The following is an 18,127-nucleotide window of genomic DNA, read 5'->3' as shown; positions in this document are numbered from 1 at the left end:
TATTTATCTATCTATCAATCATCTATCTGTATGTCTATCTGTCTTTCTATCGTTCTCTCTCCGTCTATCCATCTATCTTTATACATATGTGTGTGTCAGGTGGCAATTTGTATTCTATATAATTAAATATAAATAAAACATGCTACAGCTAGGTAATTTAATATATCTCCAAAGTATTTTATTAAAACATAGTAAGGGTAAGGTACGTGATTTGTCAGAGTGGTAACATGTATCTTCGCCTGGGTGATGAATGCATATTATACATTTAGCGATATTTTTTTCCTAAAATGGAAATAAAACCTTTACATGTAACAGTTATATATTCAAATAAAGGTCATTTTTATTTTAAATAGCTCTTTTATCTTGAAAATGCTCCAATTTGTTTCTTTTGGAAAGCTTTATAGAAACAGTAGAAGGTGCTGGAGGCACTTTTTAGATTATCAGCACAGTAATTACGATAAGTTAACTCTTTTAAGTTAAAGTGGCCCTTCATTTCAATATATAACTTGCCAATGTAGAGACTTTTTTGCCCATTTAGACTCACATATTTTGCTAAATATTTTAAAAATATATATTCATTATTCATTGAAATTCTTTTCTTGTGATAAAAAGATAATGCTTAGAATGCAGTCTTCCACTTTATCAATATTCTTACTAAAAGGAGAAAAAGAAAAAAAAAGGAAAGTTAATCATGTCTGAAAAAAAGAAAAGAAAACTGCCCTAGAGAATCCTAAATACATAGATACATGCACTGGCAATATCTGCTTGTATTTATGCCAGGGCTGCTCAGCCTATTACAATGTATCAGGTACTACTAACCAGTGTTAAAGGCAGCTTTAACCCTTTATCAATGGCAAGAAGAGCACCATGTGCATAAACCCAGTGTTGATCTGGGTTACCAATACGTAGATATGCTCCATGCACTCTGCTCTGGACCCATATCTATTAAAAAAAAGGCTGAGGCATCCTCTCTTAAAGCACTTTGCATTGCAGCAGTATGCTGGAACTGTATACCACCTGAATAATACTGATTTCCATGGCCCTTTAAAGGGACATTATACACTCATTTTTTCTGTGCATAAATGTTTTGCAGATGATCTATTTATAAAGCCCATAAAGTGTGAACCTTAGTAGAAATGCTGTACGTTGCAATCCACTTAGACTTACTACTTTCCATCTTTGTACCACGTAATCATTGCAGTCATTTGGTTTATGTGACATTATAGGTCCTTTAACCTGATAGGAACGAGTCTCAGCTATCATGGCTGTGCACATAGAACTTGTTAGTGGTGTTGTGATGTTCAGCATAAAGTTATTTCCTTTCATTAGAAGTAAACATTTAATTAACTCAGAAAGGTTCAGGCACCTGCTGTGCAGGGTAAGTTTTTTTTTTTTTTGCTTTATTACGGTCCGTTCTTCTGCAGAAAACTATTTATACCTCGTATTGGATACAGTAATAGTGATTTTGTTTTGTTGCTGCCAGGATTCCCTGTAGAAATCCTTAAAGGGACATTATACACTCATGTTTTCTTTGCATAAATGTTTTGTAGATGATTATTTATATAGCCCATAAAGTTCTTTTTTTTTTTTTTTTTTTTTATGTATAGTTTTGCTTATTTTTAAATAACATTGCTCTGATTTTCAGGATCCAAGCCCCAAAGTATTAGGAGAATACTGTCAGCTACCTTCTTCAGCTTGCTCCTGTTTGTGTAAAGGGTCTTTTCATATGCAAAAGAACGGGGGGTGGAGTGTCTTATTTCTCACTTGCAGTGGGCTTTCCAGCTACCTTTTCTACAGAGCTAAACTAAGCGGTTCTAAGTAAGTTTTTAAACAGTTTTATACTGGATTTTCATATCAGTTTCTGTGCATCTTTTTTATGGTAGTGTCTATTACATGCAGTTATATGAAAATGAGTGTATACTGTCCCTTTAAGGAACACATTACATGAACATGCTTTTGGCTATCCTTCTGCTATTGTAATACATTCTGATGTAGAAACACTGAGTAATATAAATATTTTACAGGCAATGATTCTATTGAGAAATGAGGAACTGAATAAACTGTTACTAACATTCCATTATCTTCTAGACTTAACTATCTTCTGACTCACTTCTTACAGATGTTCCCTTTGCTAAAGTACAAGCCTGTTGTGCGTTATCATTCGTTATTTAATGAGTTCCAGTGTAGGGGTTAATGGAATGACCAGAAAAGAAAACTTAACAAAGATTTTACTTTAAGTCAGCATTAAATGTGTTGTAACTTCTATTTTTTTATAGCTCAAGGGTTCGGCATTTTGCGCATTTCCCCTCCATCTGGATTTAATTGATGGAGATACAAAATACAGGTTTATATAAAATAATGGTGCCCACATGAGCACTGTACTCTAAATATGACAAATTAATCTGAAAAATGTTATTGAAAAGGGAGGGGGGAAACAGAACATAATAAAAATAAGAGCTTATCTGAAAGTACAGTTAATCATTAATTCTTCATTTTTATCACAGGAAGTTTAAAAAAAAAATGCAATAGAGATGGCGAATGCTGTCTTTAAAAACCAAAAAAATATGACATCACCATCACTGCAAGCTTTGTATTGTGTTAGTGTTTCACTAAATATGTTGCTTAGTAGTAACATATTATAACTAATAAACATTAATATTTTAAATTATGAAAAAAACAAAACAAAAAAACAAATGTGTAATAGAATGAACAGCTGACATATATGATACAGAGGTCTATATGCAATTATGTGACCTTGCAGCCAACTTGTGCAAAACAACCACATAAAGACAATATTAAAAAAAAAAAAAAAAAAGCTTTAACTGACCTATGTGAAGAATGTATATATTGTATCTTTATTCCAACTTAAAGTGAATGTAAAGATGAATGAATGAGTGCCTGGTTTTTAAAAATACTATTAAAGGGACACTCATGTTTTATTACATTTTCATGATTCAGATACAGCATGTAATTTTAAACAACTTTCCAATTTACTTCCATTAAAAAAAATGTGCACAGTCTTTTATATTTACACTTTTTTTGAGTCACCAGCTCCTACTGAGCATGTGCAAGAACTCAGACTATACGTATATGCATTTGTAATTGGCTGATTGCTATCACATGGTACAGGGGGAGTGGAAATATACATAACTTTGAAACTTGTTAGAAAAAATCTACTACTCATTTAAAATTCAGAGTAAATTCTATTGTATTGTCTTGTTATCTTGCATTTGTTGATTATGCAAATCTGCTGTGCTTACTGATCCTTTAAAAACAGGGGAACTTTGATTCATTAGACTTCACAGCGTTTTTTTTAAAAACTTACCTTTTTCTTTAGCAAACCCAGACCTCGGTCCTCCGCCTGCAACTCCTCTTTACTTACCTCAGTAATGACGAAACCGGGATCCTCCAATCATGGCGTGAACCCCAGAGCCTCCATCTCGTGAGGCCACACCGTGATTGGAGGAAGCCGGTTTTGTCATTGAAGTCCTAAGTACAGAGGAGCTGCGGGTGGAGGATTGTGGTCTGTGTTTGCTTAACAAAAAAGGTAAGTATGTAAAAAAAAAAACACACGCTGCAATGTAAGGCTTAATGAATGAAAGTGCCCCTGTTTTTAATTCTTTTTTTAAAAACCAGGCACTTATTCATTCAACTTTACATTCACTTTAAAACCGGCTTTACACTCAGCAATGTTGTTTGAAACAAGTCTGCCTATATTTCCTACAAAGTATAAGCTTTGGTTCACAGGACAGCCTTATAATTGTACCATGCATTATAGAAGTCCCCCATAGTGTTGCCCTTACCACCTCTAGTGGAAGTTCTTTCTATGCATCGACCACCCTTCCTATGAAGCAGTGTTTCTGCAAATTACTCCTGAACCTTCTACCCTTCAGTTTGGGATCATGACCCCTTGTTCTGGTATTGCACCTTTATTGAACAATGCATACAGCCTCAGCTTTATTGAGCCCCTTAATATATTTAGATGTTTCTATCATATCACCTCTTTCCCTTCTCTGCTGTAAACTATACATATTTAGGCAATTTAGGCTTTCTTGGTAAGTTTTATTTTTTTAGACCATGTATTTAAAAGGAATCTTTTGTGATTCACACTGAGCATAATTTTTTTTTAAAAAAAGTTTCCAATTTACTTCTAGGGGCCGAATTATCATTGTGCGGGCAGACAGCGGATCGTGTCTGCTGCACATCGATAAATGCAGACAGCATTTATCATTGCACAAGCATTTCTAGTGAAATGCTTGTGCAATGCTGCCCCTTGCAGATTTGCAGCCAATCGGGGGGTGTCAATCATCCCAATCGTATCTGATCGGGGTGATTGCTGTCCGCAGCCTCAGAGGTGGCGGATGAGTTAATGACTGCTGCTTTTTAACTCCTGTTTCCAGCTATCTGGAAACTACGGGGGTAGATTGCGGCATCCGCTGCTTAATAAATCGACCTCTTAGTATCAATTTGCTCTGTTTCCATGATATTCTGTGTTGAAGAGATACTTAGGTAGGCATATGGGGCACTACATGGCAGGAAATAGTGCCGCTATATAGTGCTCTTGCAAAGGATAACATTCCTGCAAAATTTCTGCCATATAGTGCTCCAGAAATGGGCCGGCTCCTAAGCATATGTCCCTGCTTTTCAACAAAAGATACCATGAGGACAAATATAAATTGATAACAGAAGTAAAATAGAATGTTTTTTTTTAAATGGTATGCTCTATCTGAATCATTAAAAAAAAATGGGTTTCATATCCCTTTAATAGTGCTTCATTAAATAGATTTAAGTTTATTTATGCTTCTGGAGATATACCCTACAAAACTGAACACTCAGCATATGGCCTTACTAGTGATCTGTAAAGTGGCATAAACTGACTTTCTAAATTGACTTCATAGTCAATTTAAACCCACCTGGGATGTATAAGTCAGCTGTAAAGGATGACTTCACAACCAACTTGCCTTTACAGAAAACGATAGTATATTAGATTATGTAAATATAAGAATAAAATTCACATGCCTAAAATTAAAACTTGTTTTGTAATTTGCCTAGAATATAGAATCTTTGTATGACTGGTTGTCTACTCTCACCTATGCCTTGTGAAATGAAGTACATAAAAATGCAATTTGCTAACAAAAATCTGTATGTCCATTATTTTGAATGGGAACATCTTTAGAGCAGCACAAGAGCAACTTAGTAGCAGCTTAATTAAAGTAGTAGTTAGTGTGCTATTGCTTCAAACCAGCAGAACATTTTTTTAAACTTCATCTTTTTTTTTTTAAATTGGTTAAAGTGATATGAAAACCCAAATGTTTCTTTCATGATTCAGATAGAGCATGCAGTTTTAAATATCTTTCAAATTGTCTTCTGTAATCTAATTTTCTTTGTTCTCTTGCTATCCTTTATTAAAAAGCATATCTAGGTAGGTTTAGGTGTAGCAATGCACTATTGGGAGCTAGCTGCTGATTGGTGGCTGCACTTATATGCCTCTTGTCAGTGGCTCACCTGATGTGTTCAGGTTCAGCTAGCTCCCAGTAGTGCATTGCTGCTCTTTCAACAAAGAATACCAAGAGAGTGAAGCATATTTGATATGAGAAGTAAATTGGAAAGTTGTATAAAATGGTATGCTCTATCTAAATCATGAAAGAAAAATGTTGTGTTTGATGTCCCTTTAAGAACAGAAGTAAAACTTACACAGGAATCCATCACCTGACAAGGACATTGCTGGATTGCTATTAAATAGACTTTCCTGCCTGCAGAAAAGCATCTCCCACCTTTACAGTAATGGTTTTAACAGCATGAAAGAGTCATCTATTTTTTGCCAACGATTTTGTTGTTTGTTTATTTATTAAAGGGCCATTTTAAACAAATGCAAAGAATACAGCAACATTTTTATTTTTTTTAAATCTGAATACACATTTCTATTACAGTAGTATGCACATAAAAGGCAGCTGTATCTTCTAAACAAATGCAGTGCTCATGTGAGCCTGCACATGCAAGTTAAAAAGCAGTGGTTCTTGAAAGGACAGTGTAATATTTTTTCCCATTTAAAGGAATGCTAAACTCAATGCCATTTGCAATGCATCAATCTAAAGTACATGTAATTGCAAGTTAAAACGCCATTTTAATTTTTTTGGGGAAATAGGATTTATATTTCATTTACCGTTTGTAATTTTTATCTTTTACAATTGCAGACTCCGCCCCATGGAAGATTTCTCATGGAGCTCAGTGACGTGTGCAGCTGCCCCACCTCCCGTTTTCATCACTGGCTCTGAGCGTTCGCGATATGGACGTTAAACTGTGCATGCGCAAAATCAGCTTTGTCAATGAACAAGGTAAACATTGAATCACAAGATGCAGTGTTTGCTTCGTTCACGGATAGCGCACAAGAACGCATAGAACGTCTGTTCCTTTCCCTTATCAAAAATGAGCATTTATATATTTTTTGTAAGTATCAGAACATATTCATTATTCGTTATTCGTCCGTTTTGAGCAGTGATAAATGAATATGCATTATTCATTGATACATTCCAATTTTAAATTTTTATGTGATCAATAATATTTGAATTTTTTTTTAATACATACGTATCGAATATGTTATAGTCATTTAGATGGCTAATAAAATTTTATTTTTTATTTAGTTATTATACTTATTGTCAACAAAAATTTTAAACACAATTTTTTGCTTCAATATTTACTATTGCAATGAAATTGTATTACTTTTTTAAGCAATTTCATCTCAATATTATTATCTTTGATGATATTTATAAACAAATAATTATTGATCAACCTAAAATTGGTATATACATATATCTATATATCTATATCGATATGTATCAATATATATAAATTTATTTCTATAAAGATATATATAATATGGATAAATGTTTCAAAATAATTTTTTTATTGTTTATACTCATATATATATATATATATATATATTTGAGCAAAATCGTTGTAATAAGAAAAAAATTGGAAAATCCACAATACTTACAGTATCGGCTACAAATAAACAATGAATCGGTGTGCATGAAATGATTTAATGTTTACTTTTTGCGTAGCAAGTAATTTTGTTTGTGCATGCGCATATGGAAGCGCAACGCTATTGCCTCCCATAATGATGTAGCCTGCCAAGCCAGTAGATACACATTTCCATTGGACGTGTCAGAGACAATGATTTATTGCTGCGTGGGGGGCCGGCGGGGGATTGCGGGGAACATAGCGGTAAATAATAGATTTTATAAAAATTTTACATAGGATCGTTTAAATGAAAATCTGATAATAAATTGAATGGATTACAAACTACAGTTTAATAGACAATGTTATAATGAAGTTTACCATTCCTTTAATGTATTCTCAATTATCCGTTTTACCTACTGGAATATATTACATTGATTACTAATAGCTCCGTTAAATTTATGTTCTCATTTGAAATAGCTGCACCCATACTGCATGCTTCTAGTGGGAGGCTGTGTCAGAGAGGTACTAAAATTTCTTAATTCATTTTTATATTGTTCTCTCTAAGGGCTCGTTGATCTAAACTTCGCAATTTCAGACATGTTTTTTTTTCACTGACCCTCACAGGGACTGCCCTGGTGGAATGATCGTAAAAAATGGGGCGAGATAGCTCCTATTGAAAGTACTGGAGCTCAATGGCTATAGCAAAGTTAGCAGGGAGCAAGTAGGGCGCGCACTTTCAAAATTAAATACTGCAGCCAATATAAATCAAATTACGCTGTTTTCTGCGTATAGCATCTTATGTTTGCATATATTTTCGTATGCATGTGATTTTCTATTAGGGTATTAAGCAGGGGTGTGGATTTTTTTTAAAAAAACTACTTGTCCAAGTTCCTAAAGCGGATCCCAGTCTACTTGTCCCTTGCGACAATCTACTTGTCCTGATTCGCAGAATAATTATCACTGGCCATATCTTGCTTGGAAACAGAAAGGCCTGCAGCTCCCCATTGCACAGTTTGCATAACCAGTTAGCAAGCATTAGTAATGGACTAGTTAAATGTTTTAATTAAAGAGTTCATTAGAATGTACTTAGGTCCTTTTAAGATGTCACCATGTCTACAGAATCAGTTTACATGAATTGACTTCAATATGTGCACATGAACTTCTAAATAATTGAATCAATAAAATGGTTAACGAGCTGAAGCAACACACAAAAACATAAATGAGAACAAAAGCAATTTACCATTTCATTTTATCATTTGGCCCAGATGAAAATGTTGAACTTTTAAAACTTAACCCATTTCTTCATGGTGTTGCCCAAAATGATTGTTTACTTTATGACAGCAATTCAGCTATAAAGCAATTAAAGGGACAGTATACACTCATTTTCATATAACTGCATGTAATAGACGCTACTATAAAGAATAAGATGCACAGATACTGATATCAAAATCCAGTATAAAACTGTTTAAAAACTTACTTAGAAGCTCTCAGTTTAGCTCTGTTGAAAAGGTAGCTAGAAAGCCCACTGCAAGTGGGAAATAAGACACCCCCCTCCCCCTTCTTTTGCATATGAAAAGATCCTTTACACAAACAGGAGCAAGCTGGAGTAGGTAGCTGACGGTATTGTCATAAAACTTTGGGGCTTGGTTAGGAGTCTGAAAATCAGAGCACTGTTATTTAAAAATAAGCAAAACTATACATAAAAAAAAAAAAAAGAACTTTATGGGCTATATAAATAATCATCTACAAAACATTTATGCAAAGAAAACATGAGTGTATAATGTCCCTTTAAGGATTTCTACAGGGAATCCTGGCAGCAACAAAACAAAATCACTATTACTGTATCCAATACGAGGTATAAATAGTTTTCTGCAGAAGAACGGACCGTAATAAAGCAAAAAAAAAAAAAACTTACCCTGCACAGCAGGTGCCTGAACCTTTCTGAGTTAATTAAATGTTTACTTCTAATGAAAGGAAATAACTTTATGCTGAACATCACAACACCACTAAGTTCTATGCACGCAGCCATGATAGCTGAGACTCGTTCCTATCAGGTTAAAGGACCTATAATGTCACATAAACCAAATGACTGCAATGATTACGTGGTACAAAGATGGAAAGTAGTAAGTCTAAGTGGATTGCAATGTACAGCATTTCTACTAAGGTTCACACTTTTTAAAAATATTTGTGCGTGCAAGTCGCAACCCGTGATTTGAAGAACTGAAATGTAATCTATTTACCATAGTTTCTTGAAGCCGTGCATTACAGCTCATGGTGTAGAGAGCGGAAATACAGCGCATTGCACGGTGCAGAAAGCGCAAGTTGTTCCCATTACAGTGTGTAGTAAAATGTACAGCACATACCCCAGCAAAGAGCACAAATCTATCATCTGAGCCTGTTTGTATGGTACTTTGGGTTCTTACTTAGCAGTCAGAGCACAAAGTACCATAAGACATGCTCAGCAGCTGCTTCAAAAACACCCAGTGTAACAAGAATCCATATGCAGAGCTAGGTTAGAAGTAGAGTCGGGAGATCATCCCTTGTACAAGCACAGCCCCATTGTAGCGTGCACAGAGCATTCCGCCAATGCGGTGAACAGCCCCTGGTGTATTACCCGCTCAGGGCAAGCTCATCACCTCAAGTATCCCCTGCTGGGCTAGGTTAGGGCATAGTCGTCCTATGGAGGGAGGGTCGAGTGTGGGATTAATAGCTACTAGTATGTCTATTTTACTGAAACTACTTAGACATGCAAAAAATGAATACCACATATCAGTTTACCCCTAAAGAAATAAAAATGCGATATCACTGTTGTTGTTTCATTTGTCATAATTACTTAATTAGCTAAAATTGGCTGTGTGCCTATTACATATATCGCACTGAATATTTGTAACACCGCTCATAGTCCTAATAGCGCAGAAGAAGAAAAGAAAAAAGCTTAAGCCCTGCTTGACCGCAGCAGGGCTAAATGTAAAAAAACCCCACATGCCCGGCACCAGAAACTGCATGTCCCGAGCGTCGGGCGATAGGAATTGCGCATCCCTGATTAAGTATTCGTAGTGTTTTGAGAAAAGCTTGCAAACTTTTAGTTGGCAAGAAAAAACTGTGAGATCTGTAGTGTGAAAATCTTTGCAGAATTACGCTGGGATTATAGACACAATGTCTTTCATATACGCACATGAAACGCACATGTTCAGCCCTTTTTACGAAAAAAACAATTACGCTTTGTATTTTGTACTTATAAATAAGAATTTCTAAGTGATTTTTGTGCATCCAGTTTCTTAAAAATCAATTTACGCTGTGCATATTTAATACAATGTATTTCTGTGTAATTTACATCCAAATTTTACGTGTTTGGTAAAATAGAATTTTTGGTATAGAATTTTGTTATGATTTTTAAGGCACCTTAACAATACAATTTCCCCATGCTTACTTTTGTGTGAATGGTTAAATTATTCATTTTGTATGATGTTTTAAAAAAATGCAGTATACGCCCCTTACGAGACACCCTGTTTTCAGGGTGAAAAGTGCCTTTAGATAATTTTACCAGGGCGAGCATTCTTTAATAAACTCGCCAGCCCAGAGAGCTTTAAATCATCGGGCCCTTTGAAATACTCCCACATTTGCCTACTAAAGTGACTGGATCTACTACAACTTATGAGAAAATTTATCAAGATTGCAAGTTCTCGAGTAGAGAAACTGTTCGCTTGCAATCACCACTTGCAATGTAGCATTGTGTGGAGAAATTTAACATTACACAAGATCTCTTTTATGCAATGTTGCCCCCTGCCCTTGTGCAGCCAATTGAGAACAGGGCATGTGAATTACCCTAAACAAATTAGTATAGGGGTGTTTTATCTTGCTGCCTCTTAGGAGGCAAATAGGCTAAAGAAGTTAGCCTTCACTGCAATGTCTCAAAAGTATTTGGGGTCAATTTATCAAGCTCCGTACGGAGCTTGATGCCCTGTGTTTCCGCCGAGTCTTCAGGCTGCTCCATAACCTGTCCGCCTGCTTTGACGCGGCGGACAGAAATAAACCCGATCGAATATGATCGGATTGATTGACACCCCCTGCTAGCGCAAATCTGCTGATAAATGCCGACAGCGTATGCTGTTGGCATTTATCGATGTGTGGCGGACATGAGAAGCTACATTATATCATGTCCGTCCGCACTATCATAAATAGACCCCCATGTGTCTGATTGCACTGACTCCTGTTTATTTAAGCACGTTATTGACTGTGTAACATGTGGACGTATTATTAGGGAGACTGGGATGACTTTATTTAGGGGTATTTGTTACACATTTAGGGGTATTTGTTAAACCTTTAGTGATTATTCCTGATATCAGCTGGAACTGATTTATCCATTTAGCCTTATATATATTTTTATGTGGGGGATAAGGTTTTATCTTAACACATATGACACATATGAGTGGTTCTCACTTAGATAATTAAAAAGACATTATACACTCATTTTTTCTTTGCATAAATGTTTTGTCGATGATCTATTTATTTAGCCCATAAAGTTTTTTTGTTTGTTTTTTTAAATGTATAGTTTGCTTATTTTTAAATGTATAGTTTGCTTATTTTTAAATAACATTGCTCTAATTTTCAAACTCCTAACCAAGCCCCAAAGTTTTAGGAGAATACCGTCAGCTACCTTCTCCAGCTTGCTCCTGTTTGTGTAAAGGGTCTTTTCATATGCAAAAGAAGGGGGAGGGGGAGTGTCTTATTTCCCACTTGCAGTGGGCTTTCCAACTGCCTTTTCAACAGAGCTAAACTGAGAGCTTCTAAGTAAGTTTTTAAACAGTTTTATACTGGATTTTTATATCAGTATCTGTGCATCTTATTCTTTATATTGGTGTCTATTACATTATTATTATACTATATATAATACTATATATAACATATATATTATACTGGATTTTTATATCAGTATCTTTGCATCTTATTTTTTTATATTAGTGTCTATTAGATGCAGTTATATGGAAATTGGTGTATGCTGTCCCTTTAATACATATTACATGGTAATATTCTGAGTGCCGCCTATACCATACTTTAGGTGTATTTGATTGAACCCACTGCTATATCCTTTTTCACATTAAAGGGATAAGAAACCCCCAAATGTTCTTTTGTAATTTTATGGAAGTCAGCACTTTAAATGGATTTGATTTAGTAATGATTATTTGTTTTGAGCACAACTTTTGTGTGATTTTTTTTAAACTTACATGCACCTGTTCATTTAATCAAAGGGGCATGAAACCCAAATGTTTTCTTCCATGGTTCGTATAGAGAATACAATTTTAAAAAAGTTTCAAAATGACTTCTATTATCAAATTTACTGTTCTCCTTGTTTTACTTTGTTGGAAAGCAGGTAGGGTCAAGAATGTGCACGTGTCTGGAGAACTAAATAGCAGTAATTTTGCACAAATGTTTTTAACTAGTGAGATGCATTTAGTTGATTTGGCCAAAACTTATGGTGAAGATGGCGGCCGATAGCTCTTTTTGGAGTCAAATCTCTTCTTGTGAAAGTGAAACACACTAAGATCTGGATTGTCACAGATAGTGCTGATAACGTCTGACTTCTTGTCCATTCCTTTATGGGCGAATCAACCGAACGCACATCCCTACTTTTAACAATGTTATATATTGTGATAACACTGCTGCTATCTAATGCTCAAACATATTCTCATAAAACTGTTGCCATATAGTGCTCTAGACATGTGCATGCTACCTACCTAGGTATTCTCTCCAACAAAGAAGACCACGAAAAAGAAGTGTATAGCAGAAGCATATTGGAAACTTTTTATAATTGTATGCTCTATCTGAATAAATAAAAAAAAACAATTGGGTTTCATGTCCCTTTAAAGATTAATGTATGATTCATTGCAGTTAGATAATATGTTTACTGTCCATCATTTTAGTTTCATTCCAACAAATGAAAGCAGCAATTGCTCATTTTTGGTAGAACACTCCATAAATAAGGTTTAAAATATTCACTGGTGAATTTATTCTGTTTTTTTCTCTTCAATCTTTCAAATGACAGTGATTTGGTCACTGGAAATGATACACATAGAAAACCAATTGTAACCTTGAAATTATTTGTGATCAGGTCACTGAGTCCACATCAGTTTGGCTCAACATCAGAAAGCATAAACAAGGACTTTAATTTAGCTGCATAGAGAGATTAGCAGGAGAGTACAAATGTTTTATTCTGCATAATTTATAGCTTTTGGGGTTGCATAGAAATTGGTACACATTTTAAATGCTGCCAGTTCAAATTTACATATCTTTACAGATCTATGAAAGCCACATGGGAATAAATTCACACCCCTTGAAAGAAAATGACAAATATAGAATCTAAGCAACCACAGATGCTGCAATGAACAACATTATACTGATTTAGGAGGAATCCACTTATTTATGGATGCATTCATTATCTGTGAAAAAATATATTTTTTCTGTAGTCTGATCACTTAACTGCTTCCTCTCTCATCATGTGTAATATTACATTTTCTGTGTAAAAATTGCAATATAAAAAGCTCATTAATAACACATGTTGTGTTAAAGTGGCATTTAAACATTAAATATTCTATTTTGTACATCATATTGTACTACTATCGTTAAATAACTATGGGTTAAACACAGAGCTATGGTCCTGCCACAGGTGCTCCAACAAATTGCGGATTTAGAGCAGGACATGGCTGATGAGCCAATTAGGAACTACATACGGATGTAGCTGCCAATCAGCAGAGCCATGCACAGGAATTTTAACTCAAATACAGACCAATGCATTTGTCACTCAATAATGCAGTAATGCTTGAAATAATCCCCTGGTCAATGCAGTGGGTATGCAGAAGTAACCAAATGACAATTATGACATTAAAGGGATATGAAAGGCAAAATTAAAGTTGTGTGATTCAGATAGTGCATGTCATTTTAAGACACTTTTGAATAAAGTTCTGCTTGTTCCAAGTAGAAACTGCCATTGATCCAATCAGCAGCGCTAGTTACTCAGCTGAGTTGTGTGACTAGCACTGCAGAATAGATCAATCGCAGTTTCTGCTCAGGACCTGCAGTGCTCTGCAGGTCCTGAGCAGTACTTGCACCTTTGTAGGGGTTAAACAGATTGTAGTGTAGGGTTGCTAGTCTTAAAATTGCCTGTTCTAATGAATTAGCACATGTAATCACACAAGAAAATGTTTGGGTTTCGTGATCCTATAACTAATCACATGTTTAATAATACATTAAAAATAAAATATAGTCCCAATGCTATTAAAACAACAGATAAAATGTAACAAATGAGATATAAAGGACATACAAATCTAGAATACAAATAAATATGGTCCAACTTTTAAAGGGACAGGAAACCCCCAAATTTTATTTTATGATTTGGGTAGAACATACAATTTTAAACAACTTTTCAATTAATTTCAATTATCAAATTTGCTTCATTCTCTTGTTAAAGGAACAGCATTGCACTACTGGTAGCTAGCTGAACACATCTAGTTAGCCAATCACAAGAGACAAATGTGTGCAAGCACCAATCAGCAGCAAGCTCTCACTCTCACTAGTGTAGGATATGTGCATATTCATTTTCAACAATGGATACCAAGAGAACAAAGCACATTTGAAACTATAAGTGATTTTAAAATTGTCTTAAAATTACACAGCGCATGTAATTTTAAGACACTCTATTTTCCATGAATGAATCATGCAAGTTTAATTTTGACTTTCCCCTTTAATGTCACTTTAGAAAATTTGGAACAGGTTTAAGGCTATTAATTAATTTTAAAATAGAAACTTTATTTTCCTATAAACAGAAGATTAATGGGATAAAAAAGACAGTTGCTTCCAGAACAGATTTATTGACTACTTAATCACAAACCATATGTAGCTTAATTATAATAATTAATTCCACCTGTTGGATATTACTATTTTACACATTCGCACATGCCTATTGCCCCATAACATTAAAAAAACAGAATCTTTGTTGTATGATTTTTTCATTAGGGAAAACAAAAACAAAGTCACACTACTTGTACCATCGAAAAATGGAAGGAAGTCATATATACAAACAGCATAAGTAAGTTTTATTAAATATGTAAATGAATAATTATGAAACTAAAGAGATAATTGATAAACAGTTATCAGATGTCATGTCCTGGAATTTACCACTTTTGTTTGGACCCATCAATCCATTTGCACTAAACTACATGATATACATTCCAAATGTAATAAAACATAAAACGGTGAGCTGGTATCTGAATATGTAAAATATTAAACATTCCTTTTTCAATTTTTTTAAGCATAGATAGACAAAACATAGTTTAATGTAATACTTATTGAAACCAATCTGAGTGAGTGTTGTACTGATCTGCAGCTCCATAACTCCCCCTATGGCTCAATAATATAAATATGACAGAGTCCAGTGATACATAGAATAGCACAAAAGTTTTTCAAAATAACATAAATTACAAGTGATAATGAAATCTTGTAGTGTGCTAGTAGTGTGCAGTTGAAACAAAAGCTATGTCAGTCTGTGTGTTTATGCATTATATATAAATAGAAAGATAGATGTGTATATCAGGCAGAAAAGTCCAGTCCCATTAATTAACTATATGCAGTTTTGCTTTGCATGTGATGACATTTAATTTGCAAACCAAACAGTTTCAGGTATCTTGACATATTTTAAAAATGCAAACCATTCTACATTGTGATATGTAGGAAAATGTTATTGAATAGCAGAACTTTAGATACATATCCACCACACTGTCTGGGGCATACATTTAAATCTGATTTGTTACATAATGTTAATGTAAACATAACACTTGCATATTTTTACTTTAGATAGCTAAAGACCACTGCACATCTTCTCAAAAGTTAGGTCTAGAACTTGGTCCTTTATTCTGATGGCCCTTGCTCAAATATATAGTTCACAAAAGACTCAGTTCAATAGAATTAGTTAAAGTTCCATATTCCAGTTTAAAGTAGGTTATTTTGTGTGCCAATCTATAACTTAAGCTTATGCTGCATATTCCTAAAAAAATGCACAAATACGTGCACAGAGCTTTCATTATTTTACCTCTACCCAGCTGAGTTGTACTACAAGGTATTCAGTCACCACCATCCCCTAGAGAGCTGTAGGTTTTGCCTCTCTCCTCCTTTCTCTCTCTTTACCAGACGTCCTCCTTCTAGGAATCCCTGAATAACTCCAAACCTGCCAATATCCCCTTCCCCTCCCCTGCAAAATTCAGTCTTGAAGAACCACCGAAGTCACCGCACTACTTATGCAAATCTATTTGCCACTCTGAAGCCCATCATAATGCATGCTTGGCAAAGAGCATTGTAACATAGAAAACAATGCAAACAATGTGCCAATTGTCACTCCTTGTGTGTGTAGATAAATGACAGAAACAGACAGATAGATGATAGATACTAAGATAATATATATATATATATATATATATATATATATATATATATATATATATATATATATATATATATATATATATATATATATATATATATATATATTAGATACATAGAAGATAGATAGATATAGATATATATATATAGAGAGAGAGATAGATGATAGATAGATAGATAGATAGATAGATAGATAGATAGATAGATAGATAGATAGATAGATGATAGATAGATGGGCAGACAGATGGATGATAGATTGAGAGACAGAGCGATAATAGATATATAGATTAGATTAGTTTGATATAGATAAATATAGATAAGGGTAGAAACAGCATTGTCAAAAAATAATAATCTGCATATACTATATACACAACACATATATACCTTTATAAGCAAGTCTGAAAAGGTAAAATGAAATAAATTGTGTGCAATATAATATATATATAAATACCCAAGCGCACATATATATTTGTATGCACGTGTGGCAAATGAATGTCTAATTTCAGTGCACACAGCACTTGCTCTTTGTCTATACATAGCAGCCCCATGCCCGTGCAGAACAAAGCAGGCAAGGGTTGGTGTGATGCTTCCAGATGGCACTGCCTCCTCTTTACCTGGCGGTACAGGGGGTTTCCTTCTCCGGCTCAGGTTCTGACACTCACACTCATCCCCGTAGCCTCCTGCTCAGCTGGGCTGGGGACAGATGTCTCTTCTCGCTGCTTTGAAACGGACATGTTGAGGCTGCCCAGAGCTGCTGCTGTTGCTACTGATCCTCTAGCTACTGATCTTAGTGCTGCTGCTGCGCTCTGACTCCCTCCCCTAAATCTAGCAGGAGAGGGAGGGAGAGCAAGATCAGTCAGTGTGTGTGAGCAGTGTGTATTTGTATGGGAAAGATCCTTCGCTTCCCTCCTATTGTCTCCCTCTTTAGTCACATTGCTTCCTGTCGTTTCTATTATTCTTTTCAAATACACATAAAATAATCATGCAAAAACAAAAAATCATAAATGAAAGCTACAAAAGATAATCGTTTTATTTGTCATGAAAACATCACTTTATTGGACCAATTTGTCTTTAAATGTTATGCTATATATTCACCCTCATATAGTTTAGCTATATAAAACACATACACACAGATTATTTAATAATACAAATGATGGTGGAGGTTATTATTATCTTTCCCTGTTAAATGGGATTTTTTTTATTTTTATTCTTTTCCCCTCCAAACTTGCATATAAACTACACAGTGTCAAAGTTCATAATAAGTAATGAACATGAGTGGCATATTGTACTACAGAAGTGGAACAAGCAACAGATTCTGCATTTCTATGAAGGGCGACTGACCCTTATTTCTCAAGTTAACCCTTTGTAGTTGAAAGGCATGTCACATAACTTCTTTTATTGGCAGCTCTTTCCAGACAGTCTTTCGGCTTCCCTCATGTCAGCAGGAAGATCAAATAACTGCACACATTGTGCAACACATGTTCTCTGTTCTTTTTTGCTTAGGAGAAAAAGTAAAAAATAAAAAAATCGTTATATTCTCTAAAAATCTTTAAACAAATACAGAAATCATCATTATGTGAATCTAGAGTCAAAATCACTAATTATGTTTACTGTGCTGTTGCTTTTGAAATACTAAGTGCCAGATTACTAGTGGCGCGCAAACATTTGCTTGCAAGCGATATCGGGTCTTCGTGATCAATTGCACGCAGGTTAAATTGCGCTGGTATACAAAGTTGAA

General features: G+C 34.7%; 1 protein-coding gene across 3 annotated transcripts in view; it reads right to left on the bottom strand.

Annotated features, from left to right (window-relative positions):
- ST6GAL2 (ST6 beta-galactoside alpha-2,6-sialyltransferase 2) overlaps nucleotides 1-17,249 on the bottom strand; it is a 251,537-nt gene extending 234,288 nt beyond the window's left edge. For all 3 annotated transcript variants that reach the window (XR_008401416.1, XM_053707623.1, XM_053707625.1), the window contains exon 1: nucleotides 17,004-17,249. The gene's annotated coding sequence lies outside the window, so the exon portion shown is untranslated. The remainder of the gene's footprint in view (nucleotides 1-17,003) is intronic.
- Between the last annotated feature and the right edge of the window lie 878 nt (nucleotides 17,250-18,127).

Source organism: Bombina bombina, chromosome 3, assembly GCF_027579735.1.
Source record: "Bombina bombina isolate aBomBom1 chromosome 3, aBomBom1.pri, whole genome shotgun sequence".
Taxonomy (NCBI): Eukaryota; Metazoa; Chordata; class Amphibia; order Anura; family Bombinatoridae; genus Bombina; species Bombina bombina.
This window is presented reverse-complemented; position numbering and strand designations above follow the sequence as displayed.